Source organism: Xenopus laevis, chromosome 5S, assembly GCF_017654675.1.
Source record: "Xenopus laevis strain J_2021 chromosome 5S, Xenopus_laevis_v10.1, whole genome shotgun sequence".
Classification (NCBI taxonomy): Eukaryota; Metazoa; Chordata; class Amphibia; order Anura; family Pipidae; genus Xenopus; species Xenopus laevis.
In genome coordinates, this window is record NC_054380.1 from 68,858,284 (window position 1) to 68,877,860 (window position 19,577).

Genomic DNA, 19,577 nt, shown 5'->3' on the forward strand with positions numbered 1-19,577 from the left:
TTTTTTGCCATACGTTGACTCAACGTATATGGCAAAAAATGACTATTTTCAGCATTTATGTGGCATATTTTTTCTGGCAACTGTGCTTCAGTGGCTGCAACCAAAAAAACTGGGCAAACAATGTCTACAAGGTCAACGTATGGCGAAAAATGACTATTTTCAGCATTTATATGGCATATTTTTTCTGGCAACTGTGCTTCAGTGGCTGCGTCCAAAAAAACTGGGCAAACAATGTCTACAAGGTCAACGTATGGCGAAAAATGACTATTTTCAGCATTTATATGGCATATTTTTTCTGGCAACTGTGCTTCAGTGGCTGCGTCCAAAAAAACTGGGCAAACAATGCCTACAAGGTCAACGTATGGCAGTTGTTTAAAGAGAACAGTAGATTACTAGCCAGCAAAGCTACCTAAGCTAAAATGTCCCTCAAATCCCTGCAGACTTCTGTCCCTCCAATACAGAGCAGTATCAAGCAGATTACTAGCCAGCAAACTTACTATCATCTGTCCCTGAAATCACTAACAGCTCTCCCCCTACACTATCTCTTCCAAGCACACACAGGCAGATTTTTCAGATACATTTTTGCCCTTGATCCCCCTCTGGCATGCCACTGTCCAGGTCGTTGCACCCTTTAAACAACTTTAAAATCATTTTTCTGGCCAGAAATGTCTTTTCTAGATGTTAAAGTTCGCCTTCCCATTGAAGTCTATGGGGTTCGCGAACCGTTCGCGAACCGCTCGCATTTTTGCGCAAGTTCGCGAATATGTTCGCGAACTTTTTTTCCGACGTTCGCTACATCCCTACTTATCAGTAATACCCAAAATATTGTCAGGGGTAAATGCATGTTGGGCACTTGGGATCTACTGTTCAGGCCCCAGATTGATTTACTTCATTCAAGAAGTTACTCCAACAAGGAGTATATCCTTAAACAACACATAAATACGTTAAGAGAACCATGTTGGTTCTTTGGATTTTCAATTTCATACAGTACCATGTTTCTTCGTTTATAATTCTTGACTCTTTTTGTTATGTACACACTTGGACATGTACTTCACAAGTATCCTGAAATATTTTGTGTTTATGAATATAATTTTTTGTTTGTAATACCTATTAATAATATAACTGATAATATAATGCATGCACATAATAGGCACAGAGAGAGAATTTCCTAACCACTAAGGCTCTGTGGAAGCACACTGCAGAAATTAAGAAATAGGAATTATATACCTTTTCATTTTGTTTTTTACTTTGTTATTATAGTTCTTGAAAGTGATTAGTTCTGTGGTGAAAAAAAGCAGGAGGTTTGGGCAACTGGCAATATAGAAAGGTAACAGAAGAATGGTAGACACAGTGCATTCCTCTAATAAAAGGTCCTCTTTTTCTGTGCGCTTAGAAAATCTTTTCTTATGTGCAATATACAGATATGGCATCCTTTATCGAGACTCCATTTTATCCAAATAATTAAAATTTTTAAAAATGATTTTGTTTTCCTCTGTAATAATAAACAGTACCTTGTACTTGATCCAAATTAACATATAATGAATCGTTACTGGAAGCAAAAGCAACTTATTGAATTTTTTTACGGTTTACATGAGTTTCTAGCAGACTTAAGATATGAAGATCCAAACTACTGAAAGATCTGTTATCTGGAAAACTCCAGGTCCAGAGCATTCTGCATAACAGGTCCCATACCTGTATACATAGTAATGGAGCCGCCATAATGGTCTAAATGGTTTTTAAACAGTAACATAAAACCAATGTTCAGGCATGCAGGTTAATTAACCTGCCAAATATTGAAGACTCCTCTAGGGTGGCCCTACAGATGGGCTATTAACCAGGACATTTGACATCAACAGCCCCACATTACTGTATACAGATACAACTTCATTTTTAATCACATTAAAACCACAATAAGGTTTAAAACCAATAGCAAGTATGGTGGCCACCTATATCCTAATTTAACTGGTTCTATACAACTGTAGTTGTATGCATACATGAACTCTTAGTTTGAGTATTCACTGTTTGTGCTTAAGAAAATGATGGTAAATGCTGTATCCAACAGCCATGCATAGATTATACATATGCAGTGTCACGAGTACATCCTACCTTCATGAACGAAACTGCACCCCTGCCACTAGAAGAAACCACAGTACTTAGCACCAGTAATGGATCTCACCTGTAGTCTATCATAACCTGTGTCCTGTAGTATATCATTATGAGGAAAATCTAGTTTTTCCAAAACCAATACTTAACAGAAGTTTAAACATATTTGAATTAACATAATACATTTCGGGGTAGCAGCAAGTTTCTTACAGAGAGAAGAACATGACATTACATAGGGATTTTTAAAAATGGCTGAATTATTAAATTGAGTTTTCACAATACAACCAGTAAAAATTTCCTACCCCTAAAGAGTTTACAGTCTAAGAAGGTGATGCACAGGCAAGGTTCTATGATACTCATGTTTTCTCATTGTTGTTTTTATCTATGACCCTTTGAGTCATTTCCCCTTACAGGCATATCGTGAATCGATTATTCACATGAGTGCACAGATAGGCTTGTACACAGAATAGCAATTCTTTAATTAGCTAACCAGCAGGAAGGCAGAGTAATTGGTTTCCATCCTGGATTTAGGCTGATATCAGTGTAATCACAATTCATGAACTTCTACAGGTCAATGCCTGGATGATCTTCTTTTTGTAAATGAATAATAGCTGGATAGACAGATGCAGTAGAAACCTGTGATTTTGTCCTCAACCATCATAACCTAACAAATATTTCAGCAGATAGCATTAACTGGCGTACAGGATGGAAGCAGACATCCAATTGGTTTCTCTATGCGAAAATGCCATCCCATTGTCGTTACTGCAAAAGTTGTAATATAAACCTGTTTTTGTTATAATTTTCTATAGTCTGAATGAACGTATGTGTCTGTTGGGGGCAGATTTACTAAGCTCAAATTAATAATTCGAATGGTAAAAAATTCAAATTTCAAAAGTTTTTTTTGGGTACTTCGACCATCAAATTGGTCAAATTCGATCAAATTCAATCGAATCGAATGATTCGAACGGTTCAAAGTAAAAATCGTTTGACTATGCGACCATTCAATAATCAAAGTACTTTCTGTACTGTACTGTTTGAGCGAACGATTTTTATTCGTTCGATCGAAGTTTTGTGCTAAAATCCTTTGAATTCGATATTCGAATTCGAAGGGTCGAATTTGAGGGTTTATTAACCCTCAAAAATGTGACCCTTGATAAATCTGCCCCTTAGTTGCTATGTCATGCCTTTTGTTGGCTTCAAGAACAGAGATTACCATATAACAGGAGGGCTCTGGAAGGAAAAACTAGGGAGTAATAAATATCAGCTGTAAGGCAGAATTTACAAGATCCAGGAAACACTTAAAGAAGCTAGATTAAATAATGTAAGCTTTGCTATGTAATATATTTAAATTCACTTCTCAATTAATTTAAGACTGCTGTAGTAGTCCAATACAGTTTTTTTTTCAATTTAGCTATGAATTTAACTTTTTTTGCATTCAAGATATTAAAAACGACTGTAGTTTGGATTGTTCTTCCTTCACTTTGCTTTTTATCTCAGCATCTCAACAAATAAGGTCTCTAAGGGATGTGATGTAAATAATGGGTTTTAGATAGTATCTATGGCCCCATTACAAAGTGTCTCATGGTGGATAAAGGTTTAGAAACGGTCAAATGAGCTAAATAACAGCAGTGTGCCATAACCCTAATAAACTAGAACTGCTAGAATTCCAAACATAAAACAGGAGTGGTATTTTTAAGTAAAATCTATGCAACATGAAATGTATTATACTAATCAAACTGACAACTGAGAATATTTTTCCAAAATGTAACCATTGGTTACAGTTATGAAAAATAATTTTAATTATTAATTATAGTATATTCGGGGAAAATGCAAAAGATACTGAAGTAGTTTTAATTAAATAGGGTGAAGACACAATATTATAATGTCTAAGTTTTTGGTTTTTTTTATTTAAAATTTGCAAGACATATTCCCTAGAGATCTGTAGTGATCTCGATACTGGTTGTCAAAATGCATTGATCTCAAGGAGGAGGAATTTATGTTGCTGTCTTTTCATCAATTTACCTCCCCCATATGATGAGACTACCTGAAATCCAGTAATGTAATTGCCGTAAAATGTGGCAGTTAGTATACTTAGTTCTGGTGGGTGCCATCTTATGCAATATTGCTTTAACTGTGCATGCTCATTGTCGGTAATTGCAAAGTAGAGAACCTAAGACTATACAGTACAGAGCCCCCTAACCACACTGCTCTACTCTAATTTTCTGAACAAGGTATAGCAAACTCTAAACCACTTTTAAGGGGTCCTCAGTGCAGTGGGATTTGGGATGGAGGAGGGGGTCTTAGTTATTACTCAGTTCTTCTTTCACATCATTGCAGCAGGGAGAGGCCTTAGTAGAATTTAAGTGCTTTAAAGCCATCATTTCTTCACAGTAAATAAGAATGCCATCACACAGGCACCAAGTGGATTGTCCAAGGTCCAAAACAATTTATGCTAGGTTTACAACCAGAGTCTGTAGTTGAGATCCAGTGACATGCAGATAACATGTAGGCCAATTTATGAACCATACGTATATAGTATAATTTTAATGCATGTAAAATAATCTATATTTCATGTAACCTGCACTGCCTTAAAAATTCAGTATAAGAATAAAATATATAAATGTAGTATTTCTACAACATTTCCCAGACTTTGAATGTGTTTGGACTAACTAATTCATAAACTTGGTAAACAGTAACTTGCAAATAAAAAATGTACTTCAGTATATAGATGGAGCAAACTTTATGGAAGAATCTGATACCCAGGGCCATAAAACTTGCCCATTTCTAAATTATTAGTTTACTAAATGTCCACATTCAGAATTAGAGTTTTCTGTGTCTATACTGTTTTATCATTAATGGGCAATTATGTTAGTTTGTAGAGGTTTTAATGAGAAATAATCATTAGCCTTGACTTCCTTATATGGACAGAAATGCTTTTTTTTTATATATTGAAATTACTGCATTAGCCTAAAGGTTCAGCATCTCTATAATGATAGTAATATAGGCATTCAAAGTTGTGCACAGTAGGGATGGGTGAATTTGACCCGTTTAATTTCGGCAAAAATTTGCCACCGGCGAAATGTCAATGACGACCATTAAAGTCTATGTGCGTAAAAAAAAATTCTCGCACGCCAAAATTTTATTTGACGAGTGTCTTTTTATTTTGACGCACATCGCCATACAAGTCTATGGGCGTCATTTTTTCAGTGAAACAAGGCATAAAAATTCGCCCATCCCTAGTGCACAGGAACTCTCCATTTGGATTTTGTTAGGAGTGTCAGTAAACACAGGCTCAGTATGCACTAGGCAGCTAAGCTAAGTGGTCGTTGCAAATCATCAAGCAGAAAATGAAGTTTGCCTTCCACATAATCTGGTTGATGCTAACTGCCCTGTTTTTTTAGCTGCCAATCCTTCTAATCCTTCTCGTTTCATGTCTTTTATATTCTACGTATATACTCAGTATATTGTGACTGTCCCTGAGCTGTACTATGGGCACATTTAAAGGCACACAAGTTCAATATTAACGGGTGGCATTGGGCTGGTACAGAACTCCAAAACATAACGTGTAGCATTTCTGCCCAAGTTCTTTGTTAAGATTTCATTTTCTTTTTTACAATAGACACCGTGCTTTAAATAACCACCCAGATTCTTTTCTTCAGTCTAGGTGTGTGAGGGACTTCTGTGCAATGCCTGTGCAACAAGAAAAATAAAATGATTTGTCTGGTAATCCATCCTCACTGCATTTTGCAATGAACAGGTAAAATCTAATTGAAAGTAATCCCCTGCTAACAATTCAAAAGGAAAAGAAGAGCTGAGAACCAGTACAAATGCAACGTAACTTATACATTATGAACCTATCACATGAAGTTTGTTCCTTTTAAAGAAGGAAAATGTCTTGGTACACTGGCATAAATGATTTTTGTCCTGCCATTTATATTTTGGATTATCAATAGAAACCTAACTTTTTTCTCAGCCCTGTTGAGCAGTAATGTTATGCATTGCAGCAGATATTCTTACTCTGTATCATGAGCATGCATCTAGAATGAGCATCATTTCTATCCATGGTTTTAGGTTTTTGGTGAGTCAAGTTCCCATTTGAGGTGCAACATCTAATCACCCACTCCTTCAGATTATAACAAGGTTGCCAATAGATAAATACAAAGATTCACGTGCACACCCGATGTCCTTCAATGGTCGATATCTGGCCGGTGCACAGACTATTGGTTCTTTATTCATGAGGGGTGGGCTTGTGGTTATTTAAAGCTTGTAAACTTATGTGGTGGTATCACCTGACAAAGGGGGGAATGCCACTGAAACGTTGTGACTTAATAAAAGTACAAGTGGTTTCCCCTGTTTGAATTGCCTTGAGTGCCAGCATCTTTTTGTCTCTGCCGATAGATAAAAACATTGGTGTATATGGTGAATATGTAGGACAGCATAAATCCCAAATTTCACTAAAATTTAGCTTCATGCTTTACTGTCTAGTAAAGCAAATAGGCATTATGGGGTAATCTTACCCTAACTGGTCCTTAGGATGGGGTCTCATCCACTGCTCCAAGTAGTTCTACCAGACATTAGCCTCACTGTAAATGAAGGATGGTGGTCACTGAAGCTTGTTATAAATGAACATGAATATAAAATGCAATGTATCACGGAATTACATAACAATTAGGATATAACAACCACACCTACCCTGTAAACCATTTCAATCTATAAAGGTAACTAATGAAACAAGTACAGTTAACTTAATAAATTTTGTTAAGGGGTTATTACTATTTTTATTATTATTATTATTATTCACAGATGTTTATAAAGCTCCAACATATCCCTCAATGCTGTACAATAAACTGATTCCTGATAAAAGTAGTGAAGCAGGCCCTGCCCAAAAGAGCTTACTTCTAAAAGAAGAAGGGGTTATATCTTTCTCCTAACTAAATACTTCACAAAACTGTGAACTGCTGAAAAATCCCTCAAAATATATAAACCCCCATTGAAGGTGCCATGCTTCTAATGATATGTTATTCATCTGTGTCATTATAATTAATTTTCTTTGGTTTCTAGCATCTTAACAGTGTTTGTAACAGGTAGAAAAATTGCTGGAAACTGAAAATACACCAATTTAATGTTTTTTATTTAATACAAAGATGTAACATTTTTGCAAAAGGCTTGTGCATCTAGTAATTTTAGAATGTTTAAAATATAAGCCAAATCAGACAGTTACAGGAAAGACAGTGGAACCAAAGCTAAACATTTCTGCAGCTATAATGCCCCCTTGTGTTTATTTTGAGGAATTGAGGCTATTTGATTTATTGAAGTTTTTGTTTAATATTTGTGTGTAGTATTTGGAAGCATGTTATGCAGATTTTAATGATGCCCACGAATCATGTGGCAGAACTGACCTAAAAACTTCAACAATGAATCTTATATGAAAATCTTCTTATTGTCAAAAAAAAAAATAATATAAATTCCAAAGCAAACTAATGAAGGCAACAAATCGAAGGCGTCTGAGTTTACAAGTGCAATGCAAGGTGCCCGTTAGTGCTAATCTAAGCAGCACCCCACTCTATTCTGTTCTCTTCTGGATGAAAAATCCAGTGCTTAGTAAAGAAACAGTGTCAGAATGTGCAGCTAGCCCTGCCCTTAATGCTTGCAGAGAAACAGCAGACAGATTGGGTAAATACCAGCACCCAAATAAACAAGGCTCCTTCCCATCCCTAATCAGAAGTGTATATAATAATCCTCCTCCCCCCAGTAGACAGTGTCTGGTCTCAAAGCTTACTGATATAAAGCTGGTGTCTACGCTAAGTTTTAATTTCTCTCATTCCTGTACTCCCCACACAGCATACACCTTGGGTATACCAAAGTTACTGGAGGTATAAGGAAACAAATCCAAAAATCTTTGTAAGAATCTTTGCAGAATCCAAAGCAGATAAAAGAATTTTGGTCGTTTCTCACATCCAACTTGCATAAATGGGACAATGTTACAGCTCTGCACAATTTCTCCAGAGAGTGACTTCTCCTTTGACTGCCGAGGAAATGCCTATTGCCCTCATAAAGTGTGTTTGTGGCTTTTGCAAACCCAGTTCCCAATATGCTGCTGATATATAGGGAATAAGCCTTCTACTGATGATATTCTTTGAAGCCATCTGACCTTTCTTATAATAAGTCTATTGGGTCTTTGGGTCTTTTTTATAGAAATTGTCCTTTGGACAAATATTTGTAAAGGCTTAGCAAGATCAATCCTGAATCCAAATCCCCAGATTTGGTTGTTTTACAACCCTTGCGTCAGATACTCTAGGAATAATTATTTACTGTGACAAATTAAATTTTGATAAAACCTTTGGGATAAAGGCCAAGGCTGGATCAATTAGTGTGGGCTTATCAGGCTAGACATAAAAATGTTTTTGATTAATATATACTTGTAATAACTTATTTGTCAAGCTGATGGACAAATTGTAATTAGAAATGCTACTTTACCAACCTAGTAAATCAGCCAACAACCTCTGCAAAGGTATGAATGGAGCTTTAAGCATAGTAGGTAAGTCCCATGAGCAAATAGATTTCTGGGTTTTGGCTTTTAATTTTCAGTTTGTCTGGGTCTTGGGATTCAATGGATCTAATTGTCTCTCTTGATGTGATTCTGCAAATTGTTTCCAAATCCTGTATAAGTTCTTCTGTTATCAGTAGCATACCGTAATAAAGTGGCATCGGGCACGCAAAGCTTGGCCCCCCACCACCACCCTGCTCTCCTAGTAGTTCCACCACTGTCTGTAAGACAGAAAAGTAGATACTATTTTTTCAGAACAACTTTTCTGTCTTAGTCTGGCCTTCTCAATTTCCAAGCCCTGCATGGAAGCCCTCCAGGAATAAAGGTCTGAGTAATATCAATCAATCAAACCTTGATGTAGCAGTTGAGACCACTGGGAAAGATGAACTGACATACACAACATAGTTCTGTTTAAAGGAAAATTATACCCCCTGAACAATGTAGGACTCTATAAAAATATATCTCATAAAACAGCTCATACTGTATGTAAAACCGTGCTTTATGTAAATAAACCATTTTCATAATAATATATGTTTTAGTAGTAGCAGTAGTTGGGTAATCATAAATAGAAAATTGCCATTTTAAAGGGGAACTATCGCGAAAATGAAAATGTAATATAAGCTTCAGCATACTGAAATAAGAAACTTTCTAAATGCAATCAATTAAATATTATGTACCATTTCTGAAATAATCAAGTTTATCTTCATTATTCCTCTCTCAGCATATCTTCATGCAGCAGTTGTGTGTCAGATATTCATTCACAGTTAGATCCAATATATCTTATAGGGGGGCTCCTTTTGTCTAGAAGATGTGTTAGAGCTCACTCTATTAAAATCACCAGAAACACTGTCTCTCTACATGCAGGATTTGTGCAAAAGGTAGTTAATACATAAAGCTGCTATACTTCCTGTTGTGAGTGGTCGCAAATAAATGCATTCCCCAGACTCAAGATATGGATTGAAAGTTTGTCAAAGCTGCAGATCATGGTCATCGTTGTGCTACTGGATCAGTGGGGGAATGGGTGAGTTCCAGGGCATCTAACAAATTGGCATGCAGTGAAAACTCCTTTGCATGGTGTTGGAGACTAATCAGCAGGGGAAACTTACTCTGTCCATCCTCAATCTGTTTCTCCTGGGACTGGCTACAGGGGCCCTTTATCTTACCTCTGGTCATAGTATAAAAAGTCTTGTACTCTGCATAGAAGCATTACTTGTGATAAGTGTCTCCTGAACCTTAGTTTCAGTCTGAGGGCTAGATCCTCCCCTGCCACTAGCTTTTGCGGCTTTTAAGAGAGAGAGTTTGCTCAAACCAATGCCCATTTTTTAAAAGCATAGGACCACCATTTGTTTAATGGGGTGGGTTTGGGGTGCTACAAACCACATGAAGCTTAGCCTGCAGCTTCTGGCTTCAATACAATATACAAATAAGGGGGAGGTTCTGCTCAGGGCACCTGAGTGCATGTAAACAGAGAGATATTTACTCCCTGTTACCTTACTTTTCCATACCGATATCTAATGATAAATCAATATCGTGATTAGATCTCCTAATTAATCTGCTTACTTTACACAAGACACCTATGTATCATAATCCTCTTCTTCTCTCCACCTACATACCTGTATCTTTGCATAAGTGATTGTGATTTGGTCCTTTAAAATAATACATGTTTTTTTTTCTTGTTGTGTGGTCAAAAATGTTATGTGTTTGGAGCCATGGTGCCAGTATAACACTGCATTTGCAGCCCATGTTGCTAAGTTTCTGCCATATATTTCACTGTTGCTTAGTTGAGAACATTAATTAGTAAGTGTATGCCTAGTAAGCATTATCTGTATTAAGTGCAAATTAAAAATTGCATCATTAGTTTATATTATCTGAGCATTTTAAACAAAACACAAGAATATTAATCATGGACAAATACCAATGAATGGAATGTAGTGAACTTGTTTATCATACATATAGTTTCCAACTGTGTTAATTTCCTTTCCAGTCATAGTTTATAAAGGAATAAAAAAAAGCTTGCGAATAAATGCCAAAGTAACAGGTGTTCTGTCTCACAAATAAGAACTTGGTGATAATGAATAAATACCCTTCTGATTGCTTAAAAGTTACATAATTATCTCAATGAGATGCAAAAAGCAGAACTGTCATTGTGGCCACTATCTCTTCCAGTAGTTAAATCCAAACTGAAAATGTTAACAGAAAACAGAACATTGACACTGAGACACACATTTATCAAGGGTCGAATTTCGAATTCATGGGAGTTTTTTAAAACTCGAGCAAACTTGATTTACCTTGAAATTCAATTGGGGGGTTATTTATTGAAAAAAATTGAATATGTAAAACTCAGACAAATTTTACCAAACCGAAAACTAGAATCAAATTCGATTTGAATTTGACCAAACTCAATTTGAGTTTTTTCTCCAAAAAAAAACTTGAATGTCAGGAAGGCTACAAAAATCTCCAAATTGGTCACTGGACCTCTCCCATTGACTTATACGTGAATTTGTCAGGTTTTAGGTGGCAAATAGTCAAATTCGAATTCTTAAAGGGCCAGAGTATGATAAATCTCAAAAATCTAATTTGAATTTTTTTTAAAAACTCGAATCGAGTTTGGATAATTCCCAGTTTTGACCATAGAAAAATTTTAAATTAAAATTTTCAATTCAACCCTTAATAAATCTGGCCCTGAAAGTATTAGATGGTTTACTTTACTATGCTTTGTACATAGCAGGGACAGGATCAAGTTTAGGTTTAAATATTCATGAGGCATATGTACTATTAGAATGAATTTCCAGTATTGTCCTATATTGAAAGGAACAACATTTTAGGCCGAGCCTGGCCTCTTTCGTTTCTGAGATGTTTCTTTCTGATACAAAAACATTCTTACCCCTCTCTAGATCCAACGTACCCTTTCTCTTTTCTTCTCTAGATCCTTTGTTCCTCATACATCACAGTACCCTTTTAAAGTGACATTCTTACATTTAATTCTTCTGGCTAGACACTATAGATGCATACCTCCCAACTGTCCCATTTTTCTGTTGGACAGTCCCAATTTTGACAATTCAGGTCCATAGTCACAGATTTTTATGAAAAAGTTATGTTTGATTTCTAGTGTTTCAGGCCTGTTAACTACATTGACTTAATTGAAATAAGGTTAAAACCCCATGATAAATAGATATTACACAAGCAGTGGCATAACCAGAGGTTACAAAATTAATTTAAGGCTCCCCATACTACAGTCTTGTAGAAGATGATCAATTTCACAATTATATATATTAAATGAATTGCATTAGTTGCAACTCTAACCAAAGCATATTTGCTCCTGGGTCACCAAGCAGTTCTCTGCACATAAAGAATTATCTGGCATTTGTCAAATCAAACATAAAGGCTAACATAAGTTTCTTGGCATCACAAGGGACCATAATTACTCTGTATACTACAGTGACTGGGTGCTTCTAATATTCAAACTAATAATTAGAGACACATAAAGGTAAGCCTATAAGATATTAAGGTCATATAAAGCTATTTCTTCAAAGAAATAAAGTAAGAGGTATAATAATAGAATACAATTACTAGTGTAAGGTGCTGGTTTCGCAAGATAAAGTCTTGCAGTTGCAATACATTGCTTTCACTAAGGCAACACAGAGCATCTCCAAACCCCAGATTTGAGAAACAATTGAATGTAGGTACCCCCAACACAATGCACGATTCAATGAATTCTAGTATGTTTAAAGAAAGACCAAGTGCAAATTTAATTTTTGTGGTATGAAGATGCATCACCCTGCTTGCTCTAGTAATTTTAAAGAGATGCTGATACCAGAAATCAAACCTTGTTTTACAAGGTTCTATCATAACATTTTCTTTGCATGCTATTTATAATTTTGCCATAAAGGTATTTGCTTATGCTCTTACATTCGTCTATGAGGGGGCTGCCATATTTGTGCAGCAGTGGTCCATTAGCATTAGAAACTCTAACTGACAGGCTGAGAAGGGACAGTCAGGTTGGCAAAACAGTCAGGTTTAGGAACATTAAAAAACAATTAATAACAAAAGCAGCCCTATCAGTGAAAATGATCAACACAACCAATAGGCAGTTTTAAATGTACATTATTATTTTGAAGAATAATTTTTTAGTGTCATTATCACTTTAAGTATACATAAAGGCAATCACAAGGCCAATTTGGTCTTCTGATCTTGGCTCACTGCTGTAATCTGCTGACTAGAGGCTCAAGCAAGTGTATGACTTTTGCTTACTTTGTGCACTGCATTCCTCCCTCAATATTTTCCTGAATCCAGCTGCAAAATATATACTGTAAATACAGAAAAATAATAAAAGTTCTTTGCAAATATGAAGAATATGTGAATTTATGCAGTGTCTGCAAAGTTAGTCTTCCAGGAAGCTTACATTCCACGTCACACCCTTACACAAATTTCAATATCAAAGGGTTGTCTTGGCATGGTAGCTGGTTTCTACAGGAGCTATAAAACTGATTTTGTATATATATACAAAAACTTGCTCAACAGGATGTACTGTAGGCAAGTTGGGGGTTTATCTCAGCATCTTATTAGTTGGGAGGTTTGTGGTGGGGGCAGGTGAGAACCCAGGATAAAATAACCCTGGACAGAAGTGAGAGGGAGCTGAGAGAGGAAGAAGGAAGCAGCTGAGAGCTGGGCAGCTGTGAGGAAGAAGGAGGCAGCTGGGGAGCTGGAGAAGCCGGATGAGCCTGGGACAAGACAACATGTGAGGAATGGAGATCAGAGGGGAAGCCTTGATAAATCTGACCTCTATTCCATTGCTATGGTGGTAACAACAATGTAGACTTGTATAATGTGTATCTGCAAATACTGTAATTATTGTTTAGTCTGTGTATTCATTTATGTGTAACAATTCATTGATTTATTTTACAATATATCACTTTAAAATACGCTTATTGGTGTGAATTCATTGTCTGCTTGCTCAAAAGAACCAGAACCCTAGTAAGAGGGTTGAGGTATATTATTATTATTATTGATATATATATATACTATAAGAGTGTTGCTTGCATTTTAAACAACAACAATAAGGAAGCATTATTGTGGGGTTTATTATGAATCAGCAATTTCCTGTATGGCAATGTTTTTGGGTCAAGATGCCTCATTTTGCACAACATTCATCCATTTTTATTTAAAGGGTTGTTCACCTTTAAACACTATTTCCAGTTCAGTTGGTTTCAGAAGGTTCAGCCGAAATAAAGACTTTTAAATTTTCAATTACTTTCTATTTTCTATTTGTGACCGTTTTTCTAATATTAAAGTGTAAAGTTTAATTTTTTTACTTTCTAAAGCAGCTCTGGAAGGGGGGGGTCGCCGACTATTTTAACTGTTCTAAATTGATACATTTAATTGATACATTTGTTATCTTTGTCCCAGAGTTTCATTAAAAGCAGCTGTTAGAATTGATACAATAGTTGCTAATATTCCACACAGTGTTGGACTGGGACACCAGGGGCCCACCCAAAAACCTTAGACCAGGGGCCCACTCTCAGTACTGTTATTCTTCCTCTCCTCGTTAAACCTTTTTTCTTCTAGTATCTTTTCTTTACATACTATAATCTATAATTCCATATATTTAGCCTCTTTGTTCTCATAGAAATAGGGAATGGCCATGAAATAGGCCAAATGTTTAGCAGCATGAGGGTCTACTGACATCTGGGCCCACCAGGATTTTCCTGGTATCCTGGTGGGCCAGTCCAACACTGATTCCACAGATGCTGCTGAGAAATTTATCAACTATTTGTATCAAACTAAATGTAGCAAATTGTAACAGTTCAGATGCTCCTGGATCCAGGCCCGGGCCTAGGGAGGCTAAATTTTAGTGGCGGCATGCCTCCCCGCTGCATTCTAATCTACATTGGGAAATCTGAGTCCCCTGCGTACTGGCGCATACGCTCGCGGGGGTGATGTGTGCCTGGCTGGGGGGCACTGGGCGCCTCGCAGGGAAATCCGGCCCTACCTGGATCACTGAGCTGCCTGACTTAAATATTAGAGAAAGGAACATTCAATTTAAAACTTTTGTTAAAAAATAAAAGATGGAAAGCAATTGAAAAAAGTCTTTGTTTATGCTGAACAATCTGAAAACAACTCAAATGAAAAAAGTTTTCGGAAGTTGAATGACACCTTTAACAGTTAAGGCTAAACTACATGGGGGATTTTGTGTGACCCTACAAAAGTCTGACCCACATAGCTATAATGTAAATTGGACCAAAGTGTGATTTGTTCTTGCATCTACAGATGAAGCCACTTGGATTTGTGTGTTAAATGCATCATGACTCGGGATTAATTGAAGAAACTGTTATCTAAAGTTATTTTAACTCATTTAATGCATTTAACCTTTTCAATAGCATACCAAAGCACCATTGTTCACAATGGTGAACGCTTTAATTATATGGGATGCTGTGACGCACTTTTCTGTGTTAAATGGGATAAATGGGATATCTGGGTTTAGTTATTCTGTGTCAAACACACAAACCAAAGTGGCTTCTGCTTCATATTTGGGCATGAGGTGATCAATAGACAGATTATTTAAAAACACACAATCTATTTTGTGACACAATTTAAATTTCGATAATTAATGACCAGGAAATCACCAGTCTGCTTCACCTGCTTTACCTTTTTAACAGCACCTTGATTTAAACCAATAGACATTAATACAGACACTGTATTTGCATCTTGCCAAAAAAGTGTAGCATATGTATCAGGGACAGTGGGGATAAGGCACTATAGCACACATATGAAGAACGCTCCCACTAGGACTATTTCCCACCAGCACATTCACCAGTGTCCTTGCAGGCTAGCCTGACCCTGTGTGGCCCACACAAGGGTTTACAACAGTGAGTTGTTAGGAGAAGGCAAAAATAGTTGCATATAAAACCACTGACATCAAAAGTCCTTATATATAAATGCACTCATTGCCAATCAGTCCTTCCTTCCATTCTGAATTGAGTTCTGCTTTGGCTATTGATGCACAGTGCTGTGTGTAACCTGGAGCTACTGTCACCTCCTGACCAGGAAAATCAGGCATAGATGTAATTTCCCTACCAAACACATTTCTTATCCTGAAATGTTTCTACATTGCAGTAAAACTTGATTTATCAAAGTTGTATCCTTAATTGCCTGCATCTGGTAACCAGTCGAAGCACACAGGCAAAGGAGAATTATTACAGATTCTGCTAATGTGCACTAGATGGCAACAGTGGATAACTACATAAACGTTGCTTTTTATTTCTTTATTTGTGGTCACAAATTTGATGTTTTATAGTTATGGAATATATGTATACAGGTATAGGGCCTGTTATTCAGAATGCTCAGGACCTAGGGCTTTCCGTATAACAGATCTTTCTGTAATTTGAATTGTCATACCTTAAGTCTACTAGAAAATCATGTAAATATTAAATAAACCCAATAGATTGGCTTTGCTTTCAGTATACATAGTACATACTTAATTTGGGTTGAAACAAAGTCCATAAAGTTCAACCCCTCGAAATGAAATCCAGTGCACATACCTACACTCACCCATTGAAACTAAATTGTATATAGCAATAACTATATTAATTGTAGATTATAGTATCACTATGGCTTTGGATATTATGCTTGTACAAGAAATAAACCCCATCATAAAGGTGTTAACAGAATCAGTCATCACAACATCATCTGGCACAGCATTCCACAACCTACATTGTTGCATATAAAAGTTGCTTTCCTCTGTGCCTCTGGTCAGATGATCCATTTTATGGAAAAAAAGATCTCCCGCAAGTGGTTTATAATGCCCTCTTTAAAGTGTAATCATGTCCCCTCACAAGCGTTTTTTCTTCAAAGAATGCAACCCCAACCTTGACAGTCTACCCTCATAATTTAAGTCTTCTATCCCTCTAACTAGTTTAGTTGCACGTCTCTGCACTCTCTCCAGCTCATTTATATCCCTCTTAAGGACTGGAGTCCAAAACTGCACTGCACACTCAAGATGAGGCCTTACCAGGGACCTATAAAGAGGCATAATTATGTTTCATCCCTTGAGCCCTTTTTTATGCAAGACAGAACTGTATTTGCTTTATAAACCACAGGGTGACACAGCCTGGAATAATACAATCCCTAGATCCTTCTCAATTAAGGAAACCCCCAAACACTGCCGTTTAGTGTATAACTTGCATTTATATTATTTCTGCTTAAGTGCATAACCTCGCATTTATCAACACTGAACCTCATTTCCCAGTTTTTTAATCTGGCCACATCACTCTGCAAAATGGCTGCATGAAACTCATAGTTCTGCACAACGTAGTATCCTGAGAAAAGAATAGAAACTTTCAATGCCCACCTCCAGGTCATTATTAAACAAGTTGAAAAGCAAAGGGCCTAGTACAGAGCCCTTAGGTACTCCACTACAACACTGCTCCAATTAGAAAATGTTCCATTTACCACCACTTTTTGTAATATATCCCTCAGGCAGTTCTCTTTTCAAGTACAAATATTGTGTTCCAGGCTAACTAAGTATGTGTGCATGCGTCAGTGGCCACATGACTTACACAGTTACATAGTTAAATTGGGTTGAAAAAAGACAAAGTCCATGAAGCTCAACCCCTCCAAATGAAAACCCAGCATCCATACACACACCCCTCCCTACTTTCAAATAAATTCTATATACCCATACCTATACTAACTATGGAGTTTAATATCACAATAGCCTTTGATATTATGTCTGTCCAAAAAATCATCCAAGCCACTCTTAAAGGCATTAAAGGAAATGTCAACCCTATTTCAGCTTACATGGTGTCAGCATAGGGTGCCTTACTCCCACCTAAACCGCATTATTTTCGTGCCCCAATTCCACTCCTATGTCCTGTACTGCTGTCTTCTTCATCAATACGTTAAGAGTTCCACCCAGTGGCCATTTCCCCAACCTGACGTCATCTTTTCCCTTCTCCCTTTTCTTAATGCGCATGTGTGCATAGCCCCTCCCGTCTAATCTCTCTAAGCAGACATATCTTTCGTCTGCTGTACTCAACTGACTCAAACTGCGCATTCTCTCAGCGCCAAGGAGAATTCTGAAGGGAGGGGGGAGGGACTTGAGCGAGATGCTGATATGCAGAGAGAACAAGGAACCGAAGCAGCTTCCCTGTTTACTTTTCAGCGACCGGAGTGGCAAGTATTTCAAGAATGCAGTGAGACCTTTCACTGATAAGATTTTCATTTGGGGGGTTGACATGTCCTTTAACTGAATCAGCAAAAAAGATTCCCTATTTCCCCTAGGTACTCTCCTGGCAATGGTTGCCTATTGCTGGCTGGAGGGGTCGGCACCTCTCCCAATAGTATCTGCACAAAAATTTGCCAAACACCGAAGGCTAGTATAGCGGGGATATCCCCTGCACGTTTATTTTGTCAAGTGATGTAAAGTTTCGGGGGCGTGCCCCTTCCTCAGACATCAAGCAAATTTTTGTGCTTTAACTGAATCAGCCATCTCAACATCACCCGGCAGTGCATTCCACAACCTCACTGTCCTGACTGTGAAGAACCCCCTACGTTGCTTCAAATGAAAGTTCTTTTCTTCTAGTTTAAAGGGGTGGCCTCTGGTACGGTGATCCTCTTTATGGGTAAAAAGGTCCCCTGCTATTTGTCTATAATGTCCTCTAATGTACTTGTAAAGAGTATTCATGTCCCCTCGCAAGCGACTTTTTTCCAGAGAAAACAACCCCAACCTTGACACTCCACCATCATAATTTAAGTCTTCCGTCCCTCTAACCAATTTAGTTGCACGTCTCTGCACTCTCTCCAGCTCATTTATATCCCTCTTAAGGACTGGAGTCCAAAACTGCACTGCATACTCCAGATGAGGCCTTACCAGGGACCTATAAAGAGGCATAATTATGTTTTCATCCCTTGAGTTAATGCCCTTTTTTATGCAAGACAGAACTTTATTTGCTTTAGTAGCCACAGAATGACACTGCCCAGAATTAGACAACTTATCTACAAAAACCCTTAGATCCTTCTCATTTAAGGAAACTCCCAACACACTGTCATTTAGTGTATAACTTGCATTTATATTAATTTTACCAAAGTTTTACCAAAGTGCATAACCTTGCATTTATCAACATTGAACCTCATTTTCCAGTTTGCTGCCCAGTTTACCAATTTTGAAAAATCACTCTGCAAAGTGGCAGCATCCTGCATGGAACCTATAGTTCTGCACAATTTAGTATCATCTGCAAAATAGAAACAGTACTTACAATGCCCACCTCCAGGTCATTAATAAACAAGTTGAAAAGCAAGGGACCTAGTACAGAGCCCTGCGGTACTCCACTAACAACACTGGTCCAAATAGAAAATGTTCCATTTACCACCACTCTTTGTAGTCTATCTTGTAGCCAGTTTTCTATACAGGTACTATGTTCCAGGCCAACATTCCTTAGCAAAAAACGGACGCCGGCTTCAAAAACGAGACGCCGGCAACGTTTCTTTATTTTGTTTTCATCAACCAGCTGACCCCCCTCTGATACTAAAGGTTCCACCCCTTCCTGCTTAATTTTTTTACTATTAACATATTTTTAAAATAATTTTTTTACTGCTTGCTGCAATATCCTTTTCCATATCAATTTTAGCTTGCCTTATAGCTTCTTTGCATGATTTATTGGCCTCCTTGTACCTTATAAATGATTTGGCTGTCCCTGCTAACTTAAAAGCACGTCTTTTCTTACCCACCTCAACACCAACACTTCTCTTGAACCTTAAAAGGTTTTGCTTTGCAACGATGTTCCTTGCTTACAACTGCAATATACTGACAAGTATATTTATTAAGCAGCATTTTAACATTTTTTTTGTTCTGTGTTTAACCTTGTGTAAAGCATTTCCCACTTAATGTGTTGCAGAGATGCCCTTATACTGTCAAAGTTTGCACGTCTGA